The following is a 25316-nucleotide window of genomic DNA, read 5'->3' as shown; positions in this document are numbered from 1 at the left end:
ACAACCTAATAGCAAAAAAAAAAAAAAAATAGGTTTTGTAAATCCAATTTTAAAATGGGCAAAGGGCCTGAATTGACATTCTCAAAAGAAGACATACAAATAGCCAAAAGTTGTGTGAAAAAATGTTCAATATCATTAATCATCAGAGACGTGCAAATTAAAACCACAATGAGATACCACCTCATACTTGTTAAAATGGCTATTATCAAAAAGAAAAAATATAGCAGTGTTGATGAGGATGTGGAGAAAAGGGAATCCTTGTAGAAAGTGGATAGGAACACAAATTGACACAGCCATTATAGAATAGAGTATTGAGTTCCTGAAAAAATTAAAAATAGAAATACCTTATGATCCAGCAATCCCACTTCTGGGTTTATAACCAAAGGAAATGAAATCAGCCTGCTGATGAGATAGCAGTATTTACAATAGCCAAGAAATAGAAACAACCCAAATGTCCATCAGCGGGTAAACAGAAAACGGAAATGCAGCACACACACAACACAATGTTATTCAGCCATAAATAAGGAAGAAATCCTGACATCCGTGACAGCGTGGATGGACAGGACACTGTGCTGCGTGAAGTGGGGCAAGCATAGAAAGGCAGATACTGTGTGATCTCACTCCTGTGCGGAACCTAAGGAAGTCAGACTGAGAAGCAAAGAGCAGAAGGGTGGCTGCGGGGGCTAGGAAGTGGGGGAATGTCAAGATGTGATCAAAGGATGAGAATTTCACCCTGCAAGGTCAACAGGCACCGAGTGTGACCACTGCTAACAGTGGTGAGTTGTGTGCTAAGTGTTCTCACCCTCCTACAAGGTAGCTATGTGAGGTAATGACCATGTTAATTATCTTGATCGTGGTGATTATTGCATAATGCATATTTATAGCAGAACATTATGCTGTATATCTTCAATATATACAGTTATTCTTTATCCATTCTACCTCAATAAAGGTGAAGGGAAAGAAAGCAACGCGTTACACGTACTGCTGCTATCTCCATTATAGAGAAGAGCAAACAAAGACGTTAATAACCACTCTAAGGCCACACAACTCATGGGTAGCAGAGCCTAGTGTTGAGTTGAGACAAAGTGGCTTTAAAATGGTGTTTAATCAGGGTTGGCGTTTTAGCTCAGGGGGTTAAGTCACCGCTTGCAGTACTTACATCCCATATCCAATGCTGGTTGGAGTCTGGGTTGTTCTGCTTCCAATCCAGTTCCCTGTGAATGCACCTTGGAAGGCAGCAGATGATGGCCCAAGTGCTTCTGTCCCTGCCACCCAACTGGGAGACCCGGCTGGAGTTCCTGGCTCTTGGCTTCTGCCTGGCTCAGCCCCTGCTGTTGTAGCCATTTGGGGAGCGAGCCAGCAAATGAAAATCTCTTTCTCTTTCTCTTTCTCTCTGTTACCCTGCTAACTCACATAAATAAACAAATCTCCTTATTTAAACATTATTTAATCATTGCAAATCTCTATCTCTTACATATGATATTTCTTGCATACTTCTATGTCGTCTTGAGGGAATAAAAGAGACTTCCAAGAGAAGGTGACATTCAGTCCCGGCCTTATGAGCACCTAGCTATTCACCTGCAGGGAAGAGAAGGGTGCTCTGAGCAGAGGGACCAGCAGGAGGCATGACAGGCTATGGATGTGGAAGCCACTGTGAGAAGACTCATCGGTCAGTCCTATGAGGCTTCCTAACCACTGAGGTATAAAAATCTCTTTCCGGCATCAAAAATGTGGTGCATTTTTCTTCCAACTCAGATTTTGTCCAGTTCCTTTGTTCAGGAACACTTAAATGAAAGTGGATTATACTCATCAGACAAGCACCCACTTAACAACGGTCCAGAGGGAAGATTCTGGTGGATCCCTCATGTTCCCAGGGGCCCAGGTCCCCAGGTTGGGGCAGTGAGCACACTGGGAGCTGGCACAGGAGGTGAGGTCATGTGCAGGGGTCCAGAGGCAGGGTTTGGGTTTTGTCCTGCAGGCACCAGGAGCCAGCACAGGGTGTCATAGGGTGAGCAGCCGAGATCTCCAGAGATCTCCAGACACTGACCCAGAGAAGGGCAGGTGGTCTGTTGAGAGGCTGCTGCAATGGTCCAAGCAAAGGAAGGAGAGAGCAGGAGTGGCAAGGACAGAAACAAGAGGTGCCAGCTGACACACGCACAGCACACACACCTGCCAGGCAATGTCCTGTGGGCTCACCCATCCTCTCCTCCCAACCACAAAGTGGTGCATGGGCTATGCTGTTCTCCAGCTGGGTAAAGCAGGCACAGGGAGGCTGGTAAACCCTACCAGCGAGACAGAGCTAGCTGTGACTGGCTGGGGTGTGGCTGCACAGCCTGTGCTAGTAGGCAGGAGGCGCTCTGGATCCCTGACAGTGAAGTGCTTAGGAAGCAGAGCTGAGAGTCCTCGGGCCCTGGTCCAAAATGTGCAGAGGATCCAGGAGAAGCACAGCTTCCCAGCCGAGGAGTGGCAGGGGCGGGCAGGGAGGCCAGGCGCCTGGGTCAGCCCACACTTCTTTCTCTGCTCTCCCTCCAGGCACAGCTCCATCTGCCCCCGACAGAAGCATGGCTAGAAGGGAACAGATGCTCATCTTCTGAATGAATGGTTAAGATTTTGTACTGACAGACAGTTGGGACCACTGGCTTTGGGAAAATCAACTCCCATGGTAGGTGCTGGGCTCGGTCCACATTCAGGCCTGTCCCTGCCATATTTTAGGGTCTGAGCAGCTCATCCAGCTACCTACAGCTCCCCCGTGGTCCTGTGTGTCACACCCAGCGTGGCCTCCTGACTTCCGCTACCCAGGCATGGAAGGAGGCCACACAGCTTCAATGGAGCCTGAGCCTGGGCAGCGTCCTTCCCTTCAGACTTCAGCTCGCGCAGCTGTGAGCGGCGCGGCCGGACACGACCGCCGCATGGCTCCTCCTGACTCCAGCACCCTGTGTTCCACATGGAAAGGGCACTCGGCTGGCCCAGACTCCACGAACTAGAACTGCGACCTGAACGGGCTGCCAGTCGCGGGGGCCGAACACTGACATGTTCACTCTGCCATGGGCCTTGAACCTCTCTGCTCGTCTCCCAGGTCTGTCCTTCTGGCAGGAGTCCGCTCAGTTTCAGCCCACAAGAACATGGCTCCGTGCTCTGCCACAGCTTCAACGTCTCAAGTATCTGGCTCAATCCGAGCCTTTCTTCTAAGGCCGTTCTCATCACTGGCCACTTACAAACTCTTGGTCTCTGTCCTCCAGCGTCTCTGAGCTCCTAAGCCAGCTCCTAAGCGTGCCTGGGGCTTCCCTGTAGCCCTACCACTCAGCAAGCCCAGTCCCTCAGTGTTGAGGGGGCCTGAGCATCCTCCCCACCCCAGAAAGAGAGACTGTATGCTTGCCTCCCGGGGCCAGCAGAGAGGCAATGAAAGGCTCGTGCGCTAGCTGTGTGGTTCACACCCCTCTTCTGCTCCAAGAGGTAACAAATATTTTGAAAAGACAAATTCGTAGGGAAAGCACATTCTGGGCAGGTCTGTTCTCCCGAGCTCCCCGAGGTGCAGGCAGAGAGCAGGGTGAAGGGCAGCGCCATCGTATTAATAATGGATGCTGTGCAGCCTGGAGGCTTGCTGTCATCTGTGCATGTGCTTTGCAGAACTCCAATTAGGGCTGAATTATAGTAATCAATAGAGCAGCAGGATTTAGATCCAAACAAAGAAAACATGGCCCCCTTCCACCGAGGGGAATTTATGAGAGAGAGAGATGTGCTGGCATAATTGGAAGACACACTTGCAGCCTGCAGGCTCTCCCAGGTCTGGGACATCTTTGAGGGAACAGTCCACGTAGACAGAAATCCAACTGGCCCAATGGAACCCAGAGTACTCAGGCCTTCCCGCCGGGGAGAACAGAAGAAGGCAGAGGCCAGGGCGAGGGGAGGGGTACACAGGGAAGACAGCAGTCTTGGAGTTGGATGCTGAGGGCTCAGGTGTCTCGATAGGTGATCTCGAGCAACAGGTGTACCTCTCTGAGCTTTCGGGTCCTCACAAGGGTAACACCTGCTCCCAGGACTCCCGTGAGATCTTAGCAAGTGCCTCTAACCTGTCACAGCACCTGGTATACAGGGCGGGGATAGCTGCCGCCTTCTTACCTGTCCTGGCTGCACAGTTACACCTTGCACAGTCCACCCCCGGTCCTTTGGTCCTCTCCCCCTCACACTTGCCTGTAGAAATCCACTGGTCAACAAGGAATGTCAGCCTGGTGCTCTGCGCCTCCCCAAGTCACTGGAGCCCCATGCACTGGGCTCCTGTGCGTACAAAGAGTGCTCCCTCCTTCCCCTTTGAAACAGAAGCCTTGTGCTTTAACCTGGCTGCAGCTGGTGGAGCCTGGGCCTCCAAGGACAACCCAGCCCAGCTGAGTTCCTGAACCCTAGTGGTCAGAAGGAGGGACGAGACTCCTCTAAGGCCCTGGGCCTGGCTGTGAGAACGCAGAGCTGAGGAGCCTTGCTCCCAGGTTCTCAAACCCTGAATTCCATCTCACAGTCAACACCTGTGCCTTTTCAGCTCACACGGAGCAAACCAGCATAGCTTCCCCCTGCCACTGGGAACCACCTGGGATGTTCACAAGAGGCTGGAAGGATCTTGGGCTATGAGGGGCGCTGCTTAGGCGTGCATGGCCTGATGCTTGATGTTTGTGGAGCAATGAGGGAGGCAAGAGCAGCAGGAGGGGCAGCTGACTTCTGAACTCGCTGTGTACTAGGTGCGTGCAATAGACGTATCCGGAGGTGAGCACGGCAGCACGGGAGCCTTGGTCCAAATGAGCACAAAGATTGTCTCGCTGCAGGCTGCTATGTTTTATTTACTTCACTAGCTATGTAGTAAGATCATCAGTGGGATTGTGCCCAAGCTTGTTAGAGCACTAGCCGTGTCCGGGAAGTCCTGTGTGCTAGAACTCTCAGAACTGGACACAGGAGGCCAGGGGTGCCTGCTCACCAGGCGCCAGGCAGAGCACTCAGCACACTGTCTTCCCCACCTCTTCTAAGGGCCCCCCATTAAGGGAGGCGCTATTGCTCTTCCACTTTCCAGCTAAGAGCCAGAGAAGGAATGGGTTTACGCAGAACCACACTGATTCGCTCCAGATCCCTCTCAGCTGTAACTTCCTGAAGTACTAGAAACACCTGAGCCATGACTTACGGAGAACACCTGTGCCCAGTCCATGCTCATAACCTCAGCTTTTGTTGCTTTGCTTTGGAGACTGCTGCCATTTAAACATCATTTTAAGGAACCAAATCACAAAACTCCTGTTGATTCAAGGCATCAAGTAGTTACTTAGCAGCCGCTAAGTGCTCTGCAGCCAGTTGGACTGTAACCGGCCCTGCCTCGAGTCCATCATTCCAGGGAACTTTCAGCCAAGCCTGTCTCTCTGAAAGCAATGAGCCTGTGCAGTCAGACCCATTCTGAAGCCTATTGCTTCCCTGCCCATGAGCGTAAAGCCATCTCCTCTCACATCCAGCAGATGGAATACCGACTGACCCCTGGCCCTAACCATGGAGTTGGTTTTATCCATCAGAGGAGGCCCCTCATTCCATTAGTGTAATTGCTCCTGGAGAGCATAGGGCATCATCTTTGAAAGCAGAAAACGCTCAGCTGCCTGATAGGAGCTTCTGCAAATAACTAATGTCTCCTTCTACCTGGGGCAGCCCTCAGCATCACACAGCACAACAATTAGGGTAGACCCTGACCCCAGATAGGCTGGGAAATGACAAAAGCCGAGAGAGAGAACCTTTAGGGGCCAGACATTCCATCTGGGATCACTGGGCCCTCCTTGTTTATCTCCCATGTTTCCATTTCATCCCCCTTGCAATGTTCTTGGCTATTTGCTGGTAGAATGCTCACACCAATTTACAGAGGCTGGAACACTGGAGCAGGGGAGGGAGAGTGAGTGAATGGGTGAATGGATAGGTGGGTGGATGGATGGATGGATAGGGTAAATGGGTAGGTGAATGGGTGGGTGAATGGATGGATGGGTGGGGAAAGGGGTGGATAGTTAGAGAAATAAACAGATATCATATCACAACCTTTATCTTCCTCAATCCTGTGTCCCAGTCTCTATACATAGTCTGTGTCAATAATAGCAACAACAACTTCAAATTGCGTCTCCCCCTCCTCACAATTATTACATGGAACCCAGTCCAGAAAACACACATGCACACACACACACCTGCCCCCACATGACCCGTCTCTTCTTGTGGTGTCTCCCACAGGCCATGATCCTCCCGGGCTTCCCCTCCATGCCCTCTGAAGGAAATCTCCCTCCCCTGCCCCAGCGCTCAGCCCTCACCCTCCCAGCTCCTATCAATGCTCACCCGCTCTTCTCTCCCTAGGTCTCCCCACGCTGAACCTGTCTTCTTCCATCAAGGCCCAGGTTCCAGCCAATGAGAAGCAGGAGTGGAGGCTGGGGGTGGGTTAGCAGGAAACCTAGGCACACAGATAGCAGGTGACCACCAATGTAAGAGGGCAAAGGAGAGGAAAGCAAATGTGGTGCACCAGAGCTTAGACCCACACAGCCCAGCTCTGTGTGTGGCTGCACACAAGCAGTGCGGCCTCAAATTAACCCTCAGCGAGCAGGGGATGGCAACCCCTGCCTCACAGGCTAATATATGGAATTGCTTAGAATGGCACCTGATGCAGAGTAAATGTTGACTTTCAACACTTAGGATCGTTCACTGTTACTCCATCTGAGAAGACAAGGAGGTTCACGTAGAGATATAAAGATTCAGTGGAAAGAAAAGCTAGAGTTAGTACAACCATCTTCCCACACCACGTCTCTGCCAGGCAGGCAGCGCATCACATGTACACTCCCTGGATGACAGGAACTCACTGCCCACCAGCAAGGCCTGAAGGAAGATAGAAGAGTCTATGAGCGGGACTGTGGGGTCTTCAAAGAAGGCACAGTCTCAGATGAGGTGAGGATAAAACTCAGTGTCATTGTTTCCCCCAGAGGAAGGTGCGAGAATCGGGATTCTTGTGCTAGAGGGCTGTAGAAAATCAACTGGAAATATGCTCCACTGAAAAAGACATACGTTGTTTCTCCAAATCAAAGAGTTTAGCACAGGGCTTTGGGGCAAGGATGATCCAGGAGCCCCGAGGAGGTCATCACTGACCATCTTACTCTCACCATCTCTTGATTTTATGGCCCTACGTGTTGATTTGGTTCCCTCCTGTGGCTGGTTGCCTCCAGCAGCACCAGGTTTAATACTGCTAGCTCCATGATCCCAACAAAGGAAGGTCATCCTGCCCAGCTAGTCCCACAAATCTACCACGCTTTGTTGTGGTTGGACTCCCTTCAGTCACATGCTGCCTCAAACTGGCCATTAAGCACTGACCTGAGGGACTGAATATACAAATGGACAGTGGCCAGACCGTATAAAAATAGACCTTGGCCGCACAGTCTGCAGCCACCAGCCCAGGAAGCCACTGCACCACGTTTGGGGGATGCCCAGGAAGCCAGCCCCTCCCACCTGTCAGACCTGTGGGAAGTCCGACACTCTTCCTGGCAAGCAGTCCAGAGAGCCACCGACATCCCCTGTAACGATCGGCCCCGAGCAGGCAGGACTTGGTCCCCACTTCCAATTGAGGACCAACTAGAAAAAAAAAGCCAAAAAGGCACCCTTGCCAATCACACAGGATGCCCCACTTCTAGTTACCAACCCTCCCCCCCAAACAGCCTACATGCGGAAGCTTCCAGTCAGCGCATACCTGATGCCGTCCCCTTTTTCACTTTAGAAAGCTCTCCCACTCCTGCCTTTGAGTCTCTGCCAAAATGCAAGTGGCAGGGGCTACCTCCCTTGCTATAACAAGCTCAGAATAAATAGTCTTGGTTTATCCTCATTCGGATGGCCTTTATTGATTCCACAGACCTGATTGGTCACTGCCCTGTTCCCCACCGAGGGAACCCTGGAACAATGCTTGATCTCTCTCCTCCTTGCCTCGCGATTCTTATCTAACACAGCAGGCAAGCCGGAGTCAAGACGGGTGCCAGGCCTTGTGGCTGAGCCAGCTGGAGCTGGGCACGCTGCCTTCTCTGAACATACCATAAGGCACAGTGTTGAGGGCTGTGCAGCCTCAAATCCACAGTGGAGACTGCATGTTGGATGCAGGGTGCCGGAAAAGGGAGAGGATGCTAACAAGGTGGGTGGGTGGGGGTACCGAGTTGAAAGACCCGTTGGTGACACGGCGGCGGTGGCATCTGACCTGGCCTTGAAGGACAACTTAGTAAGAAAACAAAGGAAGGTTCTGGGCAAATGGAAGTCAGGCTTAAGACAGACCAGAGAAATGCATGGAGGCAGAAAAAATCTGAAAGAAACTTGGCCGTTTGTGGCTCAGAGCTATTCCTGCTTCCCCATGGGGCCCTGAATGCCAGTAGTTCAAAAGCACTTTCCAATGAACACAGATTAAAAAGGCTTCAATTTCTGTTTCTCTTTTCGCCATATGCATAAAACGATAAACACCCCTGGGATGGCTGGGATTTATATCGGCATATTTTTGCAAGTTTGTCTTATATATCTGAACTATGGCTTATAAATCAAATTTGGTTCTCTTTGCTGGAGAGTAAATTATTTATCCAAGGCAGAGCACCAGGTGATAGAAGGAGAGGCACAGAGAAGATACTGTTTTTCGGATGTCATTTATATTCCCCGAGACGAGGCAGAGTTGGGGGTGGAAGTCTCTGCGTCCCCAATTCTACTGCTGCTCCGCGATTTCATGTGCTCTCTGCTGGTAGCCACGGACTTAGGAAATTGGCTTTCTGTTGAGGACATCACTCATGGAATTCAAATCAGAGTTTTACATGTGGATCTAGTACAATTCTCGGTGGATGGCTGCCTGACTCGGGCAGAGAATGTACTCAGGAAAGGGCAAGGAGACCAGGCAACCTGTGCTGAGCTTAGTCTGGGGGTCTACCCCTCCCCCAAACACACCCATCACCTACTTCTGCTGCATCTGCACAATGCCAAGCAGGACCTCCGGGGCCTTGGTTCCCTCGCCGCTGGAAAGGGACACTAACAGCTTTCCTGCAGTCTTTACAGGGTGGAGTGGGATTGTGTCTGGCACAGAGCAAACATGAAGAGGCATCAGCTCTCAACACAATACCCTGCCTAAAAGTCGCCCCTGTGTGCATTACCTGAACGTGGTCTCTCTCGCTGCCAGAAAACCACAGAAGGCCTGCCAGGAGCTGCAAAGTGTCTATACTTCCAGTCCAAGCTCTTAAGGAGATAGACACTAGTTTTGGGTTTTTTTCCTCCTTCTGTTGTTACACTCTGCAGGACGAGGTACAAATGCTCTTGGTTCTGGGCTGAGCCAAGTGGGCCCGTTTTGTTCCCTGTTAGCCCCAAGTGCTGTATAAAGCACAAGAATGCTCTTCCACTAAACATTCAAGAAAGTTAGATTGCTTTTAAAAAGTCCAACAAAAAATTCAGAAGTTTGCACTCCAAAAATAGAACTGTGAAAGTGTTTCAGTTAGTGGAAAAAGTAAATGAAAATTTGAGTTCAAGAAAACAAGTAAAAACTTAGATGGGGCAGGTGTTGGGGTAAGTGGGTTAAGCCACTGCTTGGGATGCAGAGGGCCGGTTCGAGTCCTGGCCACTCCAAATTTTCAACTCAGCTTCCTGCTGATGGCAGATGACAGTCCAAGTAATCAAGACCTTGCCACTCATGTGGGAGACCCAGAAGGAGTTCCTGGCTCCTAGCTTCAGCCTGACCCAGCCCTGGCTGTTGCAGATATTTAGGGAGTGAACCGAAGCATAGAAGATTCTGTGTGTGTGTGTGTGTCTCCCGCTCTCTGTCATTCTGCCTTTCTAAAAATAAATTCTTTAAAAATAAGTTTTAAAGACTCAGAAGCCCATGCATAGTTCTTTTCAGGAATATGCACTTCTTGTGAACTTGTTGAAGACCCCTCACCCCTGCTGTCTGTGTTTATCTGAGACCTGTCCTGGAGTGACCCATGGCTGTGCCCCGAAGCCTACCTCCACCACTCTCAGGTCACCACAGTCATTTTCCTGTAAATTTGGCATTTATGAAAAAGTCAGAGCTGAAAGGGAACAATACTGATGGTGCAAGGCCTGAAATGCCAGTCACAGAGACACTCCCAGTCACCTGCTGCTTCTGCATTTGCCACCTGCACAGTGAGAGCCACACTCACCAGCCTGAGATGCCTCCTGATCCCTAACAACCAAGGAAGAGCCCATTGTCTTCATTAAACTGAATTTCCCAAGACAAAAACATAGACTTGTATCTTCTAGAAAGAACACCAATAGTTTTCAAATAAAATGTTATTTGAGCGCAAGTGGATTCCAAAAGTAATCTAGAATAATCTGTTCCCTGAGGATTTGACGACCACATGCAACAAGTACTTCCAGTGTGCCTCCGTGCCTGTCACCACAGTGGGCACAGGCGTGCCGTCTTTGGAGGGCCCCCAAGCACCCCACCTCAACACAGGCAGGTAGGGGTGTGGCCTATTGGGAAGCTTCTCCAAGTGCCGTGGAGGCGTGAAAGAGGCAGGCGTTAAGCGTGTGTCCAAGCCTCACAGGTGGAGTTGTGGGAACGATGCTGCTGCCCTAGGATGACAAGACAGCAGAGGGAGGAGCAAAGAGAAGGGGAGGACTGAACACAGACATGTGGAAGTCCTAAGCCCACGACCTCAGCATGTGTGACCGCGCTTGGAAACTGCCTTCACAGAGATGATAAAGGACAATGAGGTCATTAGGGTCGGCCCTGATCCTGACAAAGAGGAGACATTTGCACACTGAGACAGACATGCACAGGGAAACTGATTGAAGACACACAGGGGAAGATAGCTGTGGTGGCAGGAGTGGCACCTCCACGTGTCACCCAAGGCCAAGGATTGCCAGCAAATGCCTGTAGCAGGAAGAGCCACCAGACGGACAACTGCCACCTTGATCCAGACTCCTGGCCCCGGGGGACTCTGAGTCGAGAAGCACCTGGGACCTGAAGCCACCAGCGTGGGCTGCTTTGTCTTAGCTCTGGCTCCTCCAGAAGCTCACCCAGACACAAGGAGGCAGACCCAAGTAGATTCCAGGAGACTCTAGGAGAGGAATAGGAAAGGGAGGCTGCAAAGGGAAGGCAGCAGGCAAACAGCCTGTCATCCAGCCAGGGCCTCTGCCTCGGAGGAAGTGTCAGTGTGGAACCGCAAGTCATCAAGTGCAAGGCGAGGGAACTGTGATATGTACACTCCAGCTCCCATGAGCCAGGGGCTCCTGCTTACGGGGCGGAGATAAGAAGTCTACTTGCAATGGGCTAAACCCTGGGCTCCAGGAACAAAGAAATCCCTTGGGCAGAGAGGCATAGGACTGCCAGCATGCTCGGAGGAGGTCAGGACAGAGGAATTTGGAGGGGGCACCTAAAGCGCTGCTTCAGGGAACATTTGGGAAGAGAGGAGGAAAAGGCAGGAAAGTGACAGTGTAGCCAGATGGGTGCACCTGGATGCTACCCCATGGCAGCAGGGTAGCACCAAAAGTTTTAGAGGAAAGGAATGAATGCATATGGCAGAGCGTGTTGGAGAAGGGAAAACACAAGAGGGGTGGCAGACTCAGCCTTCAGCCAGAGGTGGGATGACATGGTTAGGGGCTGGCGAGGGCAGCAGGAAATGTCACAGCCACAGGGTCCTGACCCCGAGAGCCCCAAGGAAACCATGAGTCAGGGCACGGAGGCAGTTGGCTCCCGCAGCACGGGGCATGGCCAGCACACTCCCAAGTCCCAGCTCCAGACTAAATGAGAAACATAAGCCAGGAGCGGAGCAGATGGCTCTGCCAAAGCTTTCCCAGCTCTCAGTGCATCCAAAGCAAACGTGGATCGGAAGGCACAGGGTTTGCAAATGCCACTGTGCCATTTGAAGCTAGGATCTCCTTTGCCAATTTACAGCCTGCACTTTAGGTTGCTTCAACAGACAGGGTTATCAACACTGACTTATAAATAAATGAAGAAGCTAATTATGCCTTCCATCCTAATAGGCAGCTAATATCCTTGACAATGATATTAGACAAATTGCCCCCCAGACAGAAGACCCTCAAAAGGAAACACGAGCGAGAACGTGACCCCCACTCATTCCAGAGAAATCCCAGCGATGTTGCTTCCCCTGGCTTCTGACTAGAGTCTTCCAGGCTGGGGCCATGTGTGGCAGCTTCCTCCTCCTTGGCTTCCTGACTGTAAGCCCTCAGCCACCTGGGGGGCCAGCCGCTTTTCTTGGCTCTCTGTCAGCCTCAGGTTAGGGGCTGGATCTCTCTGTTCCCGTGTTACCCACAAGCCTGATGCTCCAGGAGGAGCTAGGAGTAGGGGTCTCCAGGCTGTGCTGGGAGAAGTCCAAATGTGGACTTAGCAAACTCAGGCAGAGGAAAGGATTAACCGTGTCTGGGCCAAAGCACGGTGCACCTGCAGCCTGCATGAGGTAGAGGACCGCCATCAGCAGCTGGCCGGGTCCGGCTCAGGGAGTACTGCTTCAACCGCCCCGAGGAAAGAGGAACTTGAGAGCAGGCCCACACCATGGGAGCAGAGCTGTGGTCTTCTTCCACTGCCATCGTACAGGAAGAAGCCCCCACAGTCTGTGCCCTGCCCCCAGGAAGGTCTGGGCCCCACCAGGAGCACTGAAGGTAGAGCTGCACTCACCACCCATTCATCTCCTTCCACCTGGTCAACAACCTACTGAGAAGGGAACAAGCACCGCCCCAGTGTCACGGTCACCGAAATGCAAACCCAGCCTCTCTGGGGCCACGGGCACCCTTCTGGGTGCTCTTCTAGGCGTTTGATCTCCTTCACCCCTCACAGGATGGCTGCCTTCAGAGAGAATGCTTAGTTTCATCTGAGCAATGCACGCAGGGGCCAAGAAACGTGTGCAGGCCACGCTGCTGACACCAAGCTCTAGCAATGGCTCCAGCAGCTGTCTTCCTAACCAGCGCCCCCACCAATGCCCCAAAGCCAAAGATGGGGGGCTTTCACAGGGGAGGGAACCCGAGGGCAGCACCCCCTTTCATTCACTCTTCTCACAGTCAGTCCCGCCATCCACTGCCGGTGAGACAACAGAGGCTCCGAGAGGTAAACGGGCAGCCCAGGTCACAGACTGTCAGCAGGTGAGTTGAGGTCTGAGCCGGACTCGGGAGCGCACTGCCATCCACACTCCACGCCTGCGCTATTGGCCTCAGGGCTCCAGCAGCTCCACCTGTCCTGATCACAAGTGGAGTTCCGTTTCTAATGCTGACTGAATGAATCGGTGCCCCCTGGGTTTCCTGCCCTCAGAGAAGCCCAAAAGCTGGTGAGCACCTTCTTGGGGACAGGGCAGGGCCCCTCCCTGCTCTGGGGGTAGCCACTCCCCTAGTAAAGGGTCACAATAATGTGCTTTTTAAATACATCCTGCGGTGGAGTCTTGGTTGAAATGAGCACTCACCTACAGAGCAAGGCCCCTCCCTTACTATTCCTCTTCTTCCGACAGCAAAACAAGCAGGCTGTGCTCATAGCCAGGTGCAGCCATGAATGACGACTCACACACATATACATACAACAGTGGCTGATGGTATTGAGAGCTTACAAAATCCCCTGGGCTATTCCACACAAGCAGGGTAACAACCCATGGAGACCAGTTCCAATGCTGTTGCCACTTACATGGGTGACATCAATCAGGGAGGGTCAGTGCAGTGACACCCCAAGTGTGGTTCCCCCAATCGGTGGCCTCAGCATCACCTAGGAACACACTACAAATGTGCATCCTTGAGGCCCAGGTTGTGGCGTAGTTGGTAAAGCTGCCACCTGCTGTGCCGGCGTCAGTTCGTGTCCCACTTGCTCCACTTCTGATCCAGCTTCCTGCTGGTGCTTGGGGAAAGCAGTGGAAGATGGCCCAAGTGTTCAGGCCCCATCACTCATGTGGAAGACTTGGGTGAATCCCCTGGCTTCAGCCTGGCCCAGTGCTGGCTGTTGTGGCTATCCGGAGAGTGAAAGAGTAGATGGAAGATCTCTCTCTGTCTCTGCTTCTCTCCTCTCTCTCTCTTTTAAAATAAATAAATAAATCTTTTTAAAATATACTTAGATAAATAAATAAAAGGAAATGTGCATTCTGGGTGCCCTCACAAGGCCCTCTCATGTCTGAACCTCTAGGCAAGGCCCAGCAACCTTTACAAGCCACGAACACTGGAGTGTGTGTTAAAGTTTAAGATCTGATGGGAGAAGGACAACAAAGAAGCTCCTAATCTCAGGGGCTTACAGCAGGGCTTGGCAAAGTATGGCCAAGGGCTCAGCCCAACCCACTGCCTGCCTGTGTAAACCAAGTCTGGGCAGAGCAAACAGGAAGCCGTGCCCACGTGTCCACGTTGTGTCTGTGGCTGCTTTCTGGACACAGAGCTGAGCCGCGGAGCTCTGGCACAGACCACAGGGTGCACAAACCCTGAAGAATCCCTGACTTATCCTTCACAGAAAGTTTGCAATCCTGGCATAGAGCAACAAAGGTGTGGTCTGCAGAGACTGCAGCTCCACATTCTCTCTCACCCCCTCTTCCTCCCTCCTTTCCTCCCTTTCTATCTCTCTCTTCCTCCCTTTCTATCTCTCTCCTCCCCCTCCCTCTCTCTCCCCCTCTCTCTCTCCTTCTCCCTCCCTTTCTCTGGCTAAGGCTGCAGGGACAGGCCCGGGGGGGGGGGATCTCTGCCAGCAGCTCAGTGGCAGAGAGAAAAGAGCCACGGCACGCTGTGTATCGGTGCTTAGAGCTTCAGCCCTCAAGTCCCACCAGCCCTTCACTCACATCTCACCAGCCAGAGCCTAACATCTTGGAGTGTGCAAGAACGCACCCCACCAGGGAGGGCAGCAAACAATCAGGAATAATGAAATCCTCACCTCTAGCCCTCTCCTGCAGCCCACATAGACTGTTCTCCGTCCACATGCTGAGCACTCCTGGCCAGGGGAGACAGCCCACGCCCAGCGCCAGGCTCACAGCCAGCACCTCAGGGCCAGCTTGCTCTGCAAGGCAGCACCGGCCGCTCTTTCCCCAGGAACTCAGACAGCTCTCCTGCCCTGCACAGACAACACGCAGGAGTGGAACAGGGTAGGACAAGCACCGTTGCTGCCCCACCAAGGCCTCAAGAGGGCCCCCGTACCTCCGTGGCCCTGCAGTCTGTGGCAAGGAGGTCCTTTGTGTTCCTTTATTCTCCATGCTCACTCCTAAAGAGGGCAAGAGGGAGGACGCTCTACCCAGGGCGTCTTCCACTTTCTCAGCTGCTTCCTGCCCGACTCAGCTGAGGGCCTGCTGCTGAAGCCACGCCCTCACCCTAATGCCTTCGCTGTGGACTTCTTCGCTCTCCCTCCACTCCAGTTACTCTGTGAAAAGTGACTCAGAAGCTAAGGGAGTGACACAAGGGCAAAGCCAGAGCCAAGACCCGGAATCACAAAGACTCTAGGTTAACATCTTCATGCTGGCCTCTAGCCTGACAGCTTTGCAGGAACTCACAGGCCCTGACCAACGTCGTCCACAACCTAAACCTCGGACCCAACAGAGCAGTCAGCTCTGCCACCGCTGACACACCACACTGGGCCATCACTGACCAATCCGCACAAGGCCAATCCCACTGCGGATTGACAGTGGCCCACACACAGTCCGGTCACACACCGCTCCTCCCCACTGTCGGCTCAACATCCACAGCCTTGAGCCAGGCTGGCAAAGAATGATCACTGCCAACTCTTTGCTTATTGCAAATGAATTCCTGTTTTCTTTAGTAATTGGCTTTTCCAAGGCACGTGGCAAAAAATGACCTAAATGAAAGATCTCTGTGAGTGAGATCCCTGTGGAAAGAAGGGGCCATCAAAGAAGGAGGTACCTTTCTCTGAAGGGAGAAGAGAACTTCCACTTTGACTAAGGCCTTGTCTAAATAAGGTCGGAGTTTGTGAACTCAAGAGGCTTCCATAGCCTTGGCAGCTCTTGACAAGAGCCTCAGGTGATTACTGACGTCATAAATAAGAGTGTCAATTGTTAAATCAACAACAGGAGTCACTGTGCATTTGCTCCCCATGTAGGACCTCTGTCCTTAATGTGTTGTACTATGAGAATTAACAGTAAAACTAGTCTTCAAACAGTCCTTTATACTTTATGTGTCTGTGTGGGTGTAAACTGTTGAAATTTTTACTTAGTATATACTAAGTTGATCCTCTGTATATAAAGATAATTAAAAATGAATCTTAATAAAGAATGGGATGGGAGAGGGAGTAGGAGATGGTATGGTTCGCAGGTGGGAGGGTGGTTATGGGGGGAAAACCGCTATAATCCAAAAGTTGTACTTTTGAAATTTATATTTACTAAATAAAAGTTTTCTATAAAAAAAGTAATTGGCTTTTGGGGAAGCAGAACCAGTTTTGTTGTTCTTGTTGGGGGGGGGGGGCAGTGCTCTAGAGCAATTCCTCCAACCAGTTTTAGAGTGTTCCATAGGCTTGAATGTGCGTCCCCTCTAGAGTTCTATTGAGATTCAGTTGCCACGTGCCCATGCTGGGAGGTGGGACCTCTGAGAGCATTCAGGTCATGAGAATTCTACTCTTGTGCGCAGATTAACAGCCCTGGTGGCTGTGGCTGTCACTCAGGGGCAGTTAGGGGCAGTGTCTGATGAGCACCACCTGCTGTCTCTCACAGGGTTCCCCGCCTTCCAGCATAAGAACCCTGGCAGAATCCATAGCCACACCCCCAGAACCAAAGAGGACCCAAATCAACTACTTTTTTAAAAAAGATTTATTTATTTATTTGAAAGAGTTACACAGTGAGAGAAGGAGAGGCAGAGAGAGAGGAGAGAGAGAGAGGTCTTCCATCCGCTGGTTCACTCCCCAATTGGCCACAACGGCTGGAACTGCACTGATCCAAAACCAGGGGCCAGGAGCTTCTTCCGGGTCTCCCACATGAGTGCAGGGACCCAAGGACATGGGCCATTTTCTACTGCTTTCCCAGGCCATAGCAGAGAGCTGGATGGGAAGTGGAGCAGCCGCGTCTTGAACTGGCACCCATATGGAATGTTGGCACTGCAGGATCCAGGCAGCTTCACCCACTACGCTACACCGCCGGATCTCAAATCAACTTCTATTAATAATTTTTTTTTAAAAATAGATTTTATTTATTTATTTGAGAGGTATAGCTAGAGACAGAGAAAAAGGTCTTGCACCCACTGGTTCACTCTCCAAATAGCCACAATGGCCAGAGCTAGGCAGATCCGAAGCCAGGAGCCAAAACTTACAGGTCTCCCATGCAGGTGCAGCTGCCCAAGCACTTGAGCCATCTTCTACTACTTTCCCAGGCTACAAGCACAGAGCTGGATCAGAAGAGGAGCAGCTGGGACAAAAACTAGGCTGTGTGGGATGCCGGCACTGCAGCGGTACTGCAGGCAGAGAATTAGCCTACTATGCCACAGCACAGGCCCCCGAATCAACTTCTATTGTCTATATATAATTACCCAGCCTTGGGCATTCTTTTATAGCAGCAGGGGCTCAGGGGTGTTTTCAATCTCAAATAGCCTCGGCCGCTGTCCATTTGTGATTCAATTGGTGCAGACCTAACTTCCCCTCTCTTTCAGTGTCAGAGGACTGCCAGCAACATTAACGGTACCAGTGGTCCACTCCTCCCGCCCTGCCTGTGGGCACCCTCCTCGTCGACTGTGGGTGAGGGCGCTGTACCTGCAGTCTCTTGCCTCTACACCCTAAGGGGAAACTGAGGCTTACAGAACTACAGGAAGCTTCCGCGGGCCTCACGTCTGGTTGGGACCTCAGCCCTCGCCATCTCCACAGCAGTCCCTCCCACCCAATCGCCAGACTGTCTCCCCCGTGGGGCTACGTAATTCCACGGCCTTAAAAAGCCTCAGCAAGACTCAAAGACACTGAGTTAATGGTCACCAGGAAGGAGCGCGGCAGAACCCTCAGCACAGAACGCTGCCCCTCTCCAGGGCCACCCGGCGCTGCCTGCAAGTTCCGTTCTAGCCCACACCTGGCGCGGGCCCCCGCGGCTCCCTTCCGGCCTTACCCTTGTGACTGTGTCTTGCGTACCTCCGGAGAGCCCTTGCTTTGACACGTGTAGGCCTCAAGGAGAGCGAGGCCTCTGGCACCCAGGCCGTGGGGAGGACAGGGACCTGCTGTGGGGGAGGGGACAGCTCCCAGACACAGCTGCCCTGGGCATGGGCATGGCCCAGGCCTTTGTACCTCTTCCCTTGTCTGAGTCTACATAGCCTCCAACCCTCACTCCCTTCCTCCCTCCTTCTCCCTGTAAATAAAACGGCAGACTCACCAGGGCCCAAGTCACAGCGGAGCTCGGAGCTCGGCTCCTTCCTCTAAGCGAAGTCTAAGGTCACCGTAGGAACTGTGCCCTACCGTGGCTTTCTTTAAGCAGCACCCTCTCCACCCACCACTTCTCCCCGGGCCTCCCGGTGGTTTTCCTCTGAGGCTACCTCTGTCCTCCTCCTCAGATGTTAATGAGGGTTAGCAGCACCTGGGGGGAGGGGCGGGGCGTGCCTGTTAAAGCTGCAAGGTCCCCAGCCCCCCAGCCCCCTGTCTGGGACTGGACTGGGCTCCGAGCAGTGAGGGCTAGGAATCTGCTTGTTAACCATGCCCCGCCCAGCCCCAACCCCAGCCCCGCAGGTGACTCTGCAGCATCCGGCTGGCTGGGCACACGGAGAAGCCTTGCCCTGTCCCTACTCTAATTTCCACCTGACGAGGAAGAATGCCATTCTGGGAGGAAGTCGGGAGTTCTTCTGCAGGTGCTGGAGAGCATGTGCGAAACACTTCATTAATTTCCACCCCGTCCTCGGAGGTGGCATCCTGATAGCTATAATTACGCCTCGATTACTTGGAGGGATTCAAGTGTTCTTAGAGAAAAGACAGACCGCAAGCCAAGCCACTGGCAGGCTCAACGGGAGGCCAGGGTGGGAGTGAGGTCACAAAGGAACACAGGAGGGACAGCAGCCCCCTCCCCCTCCCGGACCCCACCCAGAGGAGGGAGGAAGCAGGGAACAGACAAGGGGAAGGGAACAGCCACCAGCCTGGTCTCTGATCCAGAGGCCACAGGAGTGTTTCAGTTGGATTTGTAAAATATTGACTTAGTTGCCAATATTTTGCAATCAAGTAGCTGAGTATAAGAATTCAAATCTCGAGGCCGGTGCTGTGGCATAGTAGGCTGAGCCTCCCTCCACCTGCAGCTCCTGCATCCCGCGTGGGTACTGGTTCACATCCTTGCTGTTCCTTTTCCGATCCAGCTCTCTGCTATGGCCTGGAAAAGCAGTGGAAGATGGCCCAAGTCTTTGGGCCCCTGCACCCACGTGAGAGACCTGAAAGAAGCTCCTGGCTCCCTGCTTTGGGTCTGCCCAGCTCTGGCTGTTGCAGCCTTTGGGGGAGTGAACCAGGAGATGGAAGACCTTTCTCTCTGTCTCTCTTTATCTTTCCATCTCTCTCTGTAACTCTGCCTCCCAAATAAGTCTTTAAAACAACAAAAAACAAATCTCTGACTTCTCCTGAGGAATCAGAAGCCCCATGAACAAGCAAAGCTAAGGGCGGGTGATCACTTTGGACGGCGTATGCAGCCTGAGCTGCTGAGTGACCGCTTGGCCCATGGACTTCACCCATCCAGTCCCTCGGTTGTGCTTCCGGTCACAGCTCAGGGAGAGGGCTCCCTGTCCTCAGGAGACACTAACGGAGCTGCCGGAGCAGGGTCTGAGGAAGAGGGGCTCCTGAGAGGGACAGGCGACGCCCGTGGGCGTGGAAATGCCCTTCATCTTCCACCCGCACCTCCAGCACGGGAGGCTGTGCTCTGCACATTTTTCACAGCTGGGCATAAATCACTTTGGATTTTCCTAAAATCTGCTCCTTCGCCACCAGCCACAGTGAAGCCCGAGAAATAGAGAAGAATACACAGTGGAGGAAGGGCCCCTGCCCCTGAGACAGCTCCAGTTTCTCTGGTGGCCAAAGCCCTGGCAGCAGGAAACACATTTAGGAGAACCCGGACAGCTTCAGGACGTGTTCGTCGCTAACAAAGCTACCACAGGCTTGGAGCGTCTTTCATAATGTCTGAACCCTGAGTTAACATTAATTTAACATTGAAACATGGATTTAATAATGTCTGAGGAATAAATCAAGCCTTTGAGACATCTAAAATTTAATTTTAATATGTAAAGTGAAATAAAATAATTGCATTCAAGGGATAGTTTGAAAATGGTGTATCCTACGTCCACAAAAATGTGCAGGTGTCACTGTGGAGAAGTGAGGTTCTTGTCTTCACACAAGAAAGAATTCAGGTGTGAGACTGAGAGCAAAGTAATAAGGGTTTATTGGGGACAGGGCATCCATCAGAATGGAAGGGACAGATAGAGGGTGAGTGCCCAGTCACTCAGAACTGGAGAAAGCGAGTTTACATGGTTAAACTGAGACAATACACCTGGGCAGTCCGGGTGGGCGGTTCAGCAAAGAGCAGAGAGCTGAGCTTGCAGTCTTTGGTTAGACTCCTGGTTTTTAAGGGAGTCGCTTTCCCCCATCCAGGACAAAGGATTTGCTGAGTGTAAATCAGCAAATTCCTCCCCCAGGCTTGGGGAGCCCTGGCTCAGGGCACAAGAGCTTCCCCCTGGGCATCTGTGACCCATGTTATCAGGTCAGGTAACCCAAAGAGAATTCTCCTGGGAGCTTTCCTTGGGGCAGGGGAGTGGGGAGGGCTGAGGCTACCTGGAAGGTTATCAGGGTCTGGGCAGGACTTTGAAATGTAAAATGCTGGGCTCCTGGGGCTTCTGTAGACATGCCTGTTTCTTCAGGTCCCTCTCACACACATAGGCTAATTTCTATTTTTTTTTTTTTTGACAGGCAGAGTGGACAGTGAGAGAGAGAGACAGAGAGAAAGGTCTTCCTTTGCCGTTGGTTCACCCCCCAATGGCCGCCGCGGCTGGTGCGCTGCAGCCGGCCCGCTGCGGCCAGCGCACCGCACTGATCCAAAGCCAGGAGCCAGGTGCTTCTCCTGGTCTCCCATGTGGGTGCAGGGCCCAAGGACTTGGGCCATCCTCCACTGCCCTCCCGGCCACAGCAGAGAGCTGGACTGGAAAAAGGGCAACCGGGACAGAATCCGGCACCCCAACTGGGACTAGGACCCAGGGTGCTGGTGCCGCAGGCGGAGGATTAGCCTTGTGAGCCGCGGCGCTGGCCAACATATAGGCTAATTTCTAACTTCTACCTAATGCAGGGAAGATCTGGGATGCACTAGAGCACCCTCAGTCTGAAGAAATTAAAAAATTAATGGTCTCCAACCCCAAGTCAGCCAAGATGATGGAGTCATATCACGATCTGATACAGTTCTCAGATAACTGCAAAATCTTCTGCAACAGTTACAGCCCAAACCATCACTGGAAACCAAAACCACCCTGTGACAGCCAAAGACACAGCTGTTAGGTAGGAAGTCAGTTATGAGCTTATGTGTGTGTGACATAAAGGCCTAAAGAGAAGACATCTAAGTCCAGCATATGCATCTGCATCTCAAAGTCATCCTGACAATGTTTCAGGGGCAGCCTGGTATTCGCATCCTGCCCTGCCCCCTTCTACCTGATAACCTGCCAGGTGGAGGTCCCCGCCCCTTCTGCCTGACAAATCTTCCACAATCTCCCAGGTGCAGCCCAGTATCTGCATTTCAAACTCCCTGCTCCAGATCCCCATTCTCTAGGGGGTCCTGCTCACCTTCCTCTGAACCCAGGATGGCACCAGCTAGGCTTCCTCCTGTCTGATACCTTCAGGGTAAAACTCAGATAGGAGCTTCTTAATATTTACAGCCATAAAATCCTTTGTTTTAGGAGGAGATGTGTGAAGACAAAGACCCATCTCCTTAACACCCCCCCCCCCCAACCAGACTGCACGCTCAGCCCTCTGCCTCTCTGCCTCTCTGCCCGCCTGGTCTGGCCAGGTGTACTCTCTCCACTCAACCATGTAACCTCGCTCCTTCCTCCCCCCCCCACCCCAGTCCGAGCGACTGCACTCTTTCCCAGGTCCTGTCTGGAGAGGTGCCCATCCGTTCTTACGGATGTCCCTTCCCTAATAAACCTTGCTATTTTACCTCCCACTACTCTCTGTCTCACGCCTGAATTCTTTCTCGTGCGAAGACAAGAACCCTGCATTTTCTCTGGTAACATTTTGGCAACCACGAAGGGATTTTGAGAAGACATTAGAGGTCAGTATTCCTTCCCTCAAGCGGGACCGGATCTGTGGAAGTGACCGTTGAGTGTCTGGCACCCCACAGCTCTCCGAGAACGCGGAGTCCCCCTGACCACGGCTTAGCTATGGCCGAAACTCCAGAGGGATTGTAAGGAATGAGAGGGAAATTAGGAAGGGCAGTTGGCTGAGTGCCTGGAGACCCCCTGAGCTCGCTTTGGCTTCCCGGCAGCTGGACTGCGACCTGAGGACCAGGTCTCTCTCTTGGAGGGATGCCTTGTCACGCTGCCTACTGCTATGTGAGCAGGGCTTAGCTTCAGTCGAGGCTAATATTGGCCCTCCAGGTAAACTCGGACAACTAGGTAGTGGGCAATCTTGAGTGATAGGAGATTTCAAACACCCACTCAGCTCCAGACATCAGGGCTTTTCCCTACGCTCTCCTCCAGCTGGGATTCGTAGGGGAAGGTGAGGGCAGTCGCTCACATCTCGGTCCTCTGTAGTTTTCCGTCTCCCTCCCCCACTCTTTGCTAGGCTCTGCTCATCTCCCTTCCTATACCGCTGGCCTGGAGAAAGGGAGAGGGAATTCCACAGGTCTCTCCACCTAGGGAAAAGCTGTTACATGTTAACCTTTTCCAACCTGGTAGAAGGTTTTCCGTCTTTGCAGCTTATGGTAGCTCTGGTGTGTCTTAAATTTTTTGTGAACTATTACTGTTGCTAAGCTTTGATTGCCTGAGGACTGAATCTGGAAAGGAGCTAAAGTTAACTATCTGTTTTAATTGACTGAATGTCTGCAGTAGTCCTGATTGATCTAGCTTTGGTTGAATTACAGGAGGTTCCCAGCACTCTTGGTGAAACGGCGCACCTACCCAACCCCACGGCCAGTCCTGCCAGGCCCCGATGTGCACAGTCTTCCCTGTAAATGGGGGACCACAGCCTTTCTCTACACTCTATTCCAGTCCATGTGGCCTGCCGCACCCAGGTAGGCAAAGCCAGATATCTCTAGGGAGAGTGCCCCCCCCCCTCCCCGGCTGCTTTTTTCCTCCTCTGGAGGAATTTCCAATTCAATACTACTGCTGGCCTTACCTAAGGGAGCCAGAACCCGTAATCCATTAACCCTTTCCAACCTGATGGGTTTTTCTCTTTGCAGTTAATGGAAGCCTAAGCAATGGGCTCATATGCTGATGACTAGTTCTTTTCTGTGCTGCTGTCCCTGACTTATCTGATGAGAGCATTCACCTGTCTTGAAGGTTTCACATTTTTCTATTGCCATTATGAGTCTTGATTGGGAAAACTGCAATGCGAAGTTGTTTACGTTATTTGTCTGTTTTAATGTTTGAGTGATTACCCAACTGATCAGAAACGTACTAATTGTTGACTAAACCACTTGACTCTCTGACAGCTTAAATTCTAAACTGAGTCTTCCAACTTTGGGCTTCCAGTCGGATCCCTGGAACTCTCAAAGGATGAGACTCTAAAATTTGTTAAAGTAACAGCTGTTTGAGTCAATTCAGATTATGTGAAATGTATTAAAATGCTGTAAATGGTATCAGACCTATGCTGTATTCATGTTTTTGCTTTCCAGCTAGAGTGGTCTTATGAAAATGAGAAGTAAATTCTATGTATACAGGCCTTTATGTTGTTAACTAAAGTAAGCCAATACAAATTGGTTCAGAGAATGGAGTTAATGCAAACGCCCTTAGGTTTGCTCTTGGCTCACTTGCTCAGTTTTACATGTCTTTGATATGCTTTAAACTTGTTTCTCTTAACAATGAAGATCTTTTCAAAGTTGTAAACATGCACTGGTGTCCCTGTTGCTGCTCAGCTGTTATCCTCATGTTACTTAAAAGCATGGGAAATGTAATTTTGACTTTTAATTCAGATAATGGTGTGGTATTCATTAATAACTCTGTTTTAAGTTATCTAGGCATTGGTGCTAAGTAAAACTTGGTAAAATGTATTATGTGTACTTTTAACATCTCAAATTCAATAAGAGAGACTGAGTTTGTTAGCATGTATTCTCATAGGTTGTCCATACATGACAATTCAAGACTATGTAAAAGTAACTACGGGTGTAAAGTTTCAGAAGGTGTGAGCAAGTCATGAAAAGTTTTAAAAGGTTTACAATTTTAGAAATTTAACTGAATTGTGATCCCTGTTAAATATAAGAGTGGGAATAAGAGTGGGAAGAGATGTACAATTTGGGACATGCTCAAGCTGACTTGCCCCAAATGGTAGAGTTAGAAACATACCAGGGGATTCCAATTCGATCCCATCAAGGTGGCATGTACCAATGCCATCTCACTAGTCCAAGTGATCAATTTCTGTTCACAATTGATCATAATGAAAGGACTAAGAGTCAAAGGGATCACATAAACAAGTCTAGTGCCTGCTAATACTAACCGATAGAATAAAGGGGAGAGCGATCCAACATGGGAAGCGAGATGCACAGCAGACCCATAGAATGGCGGATGTCCTAAACAGCACTCTGGCCTCAGAATCAGCCCTAAAGGCATTGGGATCTGGCTGAAAAGCCCATGAGAGTATTTCAGGCATGGAAAGCCAAGACACTCTGGCCAAAAAAAAACCTAAATGAAATATCTCTGTGAGTGAGATCCCAGTGGAAAGAACGGGTCTTCAAAGAAGGAGGTACCTTTCTCTGAAGGGAGAAGAGAACCTCCACTTTGACTATGACCTTGTCTAAATAAGATAAGAGTCAGTGAACTCAAAAGGCTTCCATAGCCTTGGAAACTCATGACTGGAGCATAGGGAGATTACTGATGCCATAAACAGGAGTGTCAATTTGTAAAGTCAACAACAGGAGTCACTGTGCACTTACTCCTCATGTAGGATCTCTGTCCTTAATGTGCTGTACATTGAGATTTAATGCTATAACGAGTACTCAAACAGTATTTTTCACTTTGTGTTTCTATGTGGGTGCAAACTGTTGAAATCTTTACTTAATGTATACTAAACTGATCTTCTGTATATATAGAAAATTGAAAATGAATCTTGATATGAATGGAAGGGGAGAGAGAGCGGGAAAGGGGAGGGTTGTGGGTGGGAGGGAAGTCATGGTGGGGGAGCTAATGTAATCCATAAGCTGCACTTTGGAAATCTGTATTAATTAAATAAAAGTTTAAAAAAAAAGGTTTACAATTTTAAAATT

At 51.1% G+C, this 25316-nt stretch overlaps 1 long non-coding RNA gene across 11 annotated transcripts in view; it reads right to left on the bottom strand.

Moving 5' to 3' along the window:
• The window catches only part of LOC103352338 (uncharacterized), an 88322-nt gene extending 69750 nt beyond the window's left edge, over positions 1 to 18572 (bottom strand). For 8 of the 11 annotated variants that reach the window (XR_016224505.1, XR_016224500.1, XR_016224508.1 and 5 more), the window contains exon 1: positions 18267 to 18466. This is a non-coding gene — a long non-coding RNA (uncharacterized LOC103352338). Of the gene's footprint in view, positions 1 to 18266 lie in introns of all 11 variants that reach the window. The other 3 variants (XR_016224507.1, XR_016224509.1, XR_016224510.1) reach the window with 1 other exon arrangement.
• Positions 18573 to 25316: the final 6744 nt, after the last annotated feature.

Source organism: Oryctolagus cuniculus, chromosome 18 (genome assembly GCF_051225735.1).
Source record: "Oryctolagus cuniculus isolate XC-2025 breed Fujian yellow rabbit chromosome 18, ASM5122573v1, whole genome shotgun sequence".
In the NCBI taxonomy this organism is placed as follows: Eukaryota; Metazoa; Chordata; class Mammalia; order Lagomorpha; family Leporidae; genus Oryctolagus; species Oryctolagus cuniculus.
The sequence above is the reverse complement of the archived record's forward strand: the minus strand, read 5'-3'. Positions and strand labels throughout refer to the sequence as shown.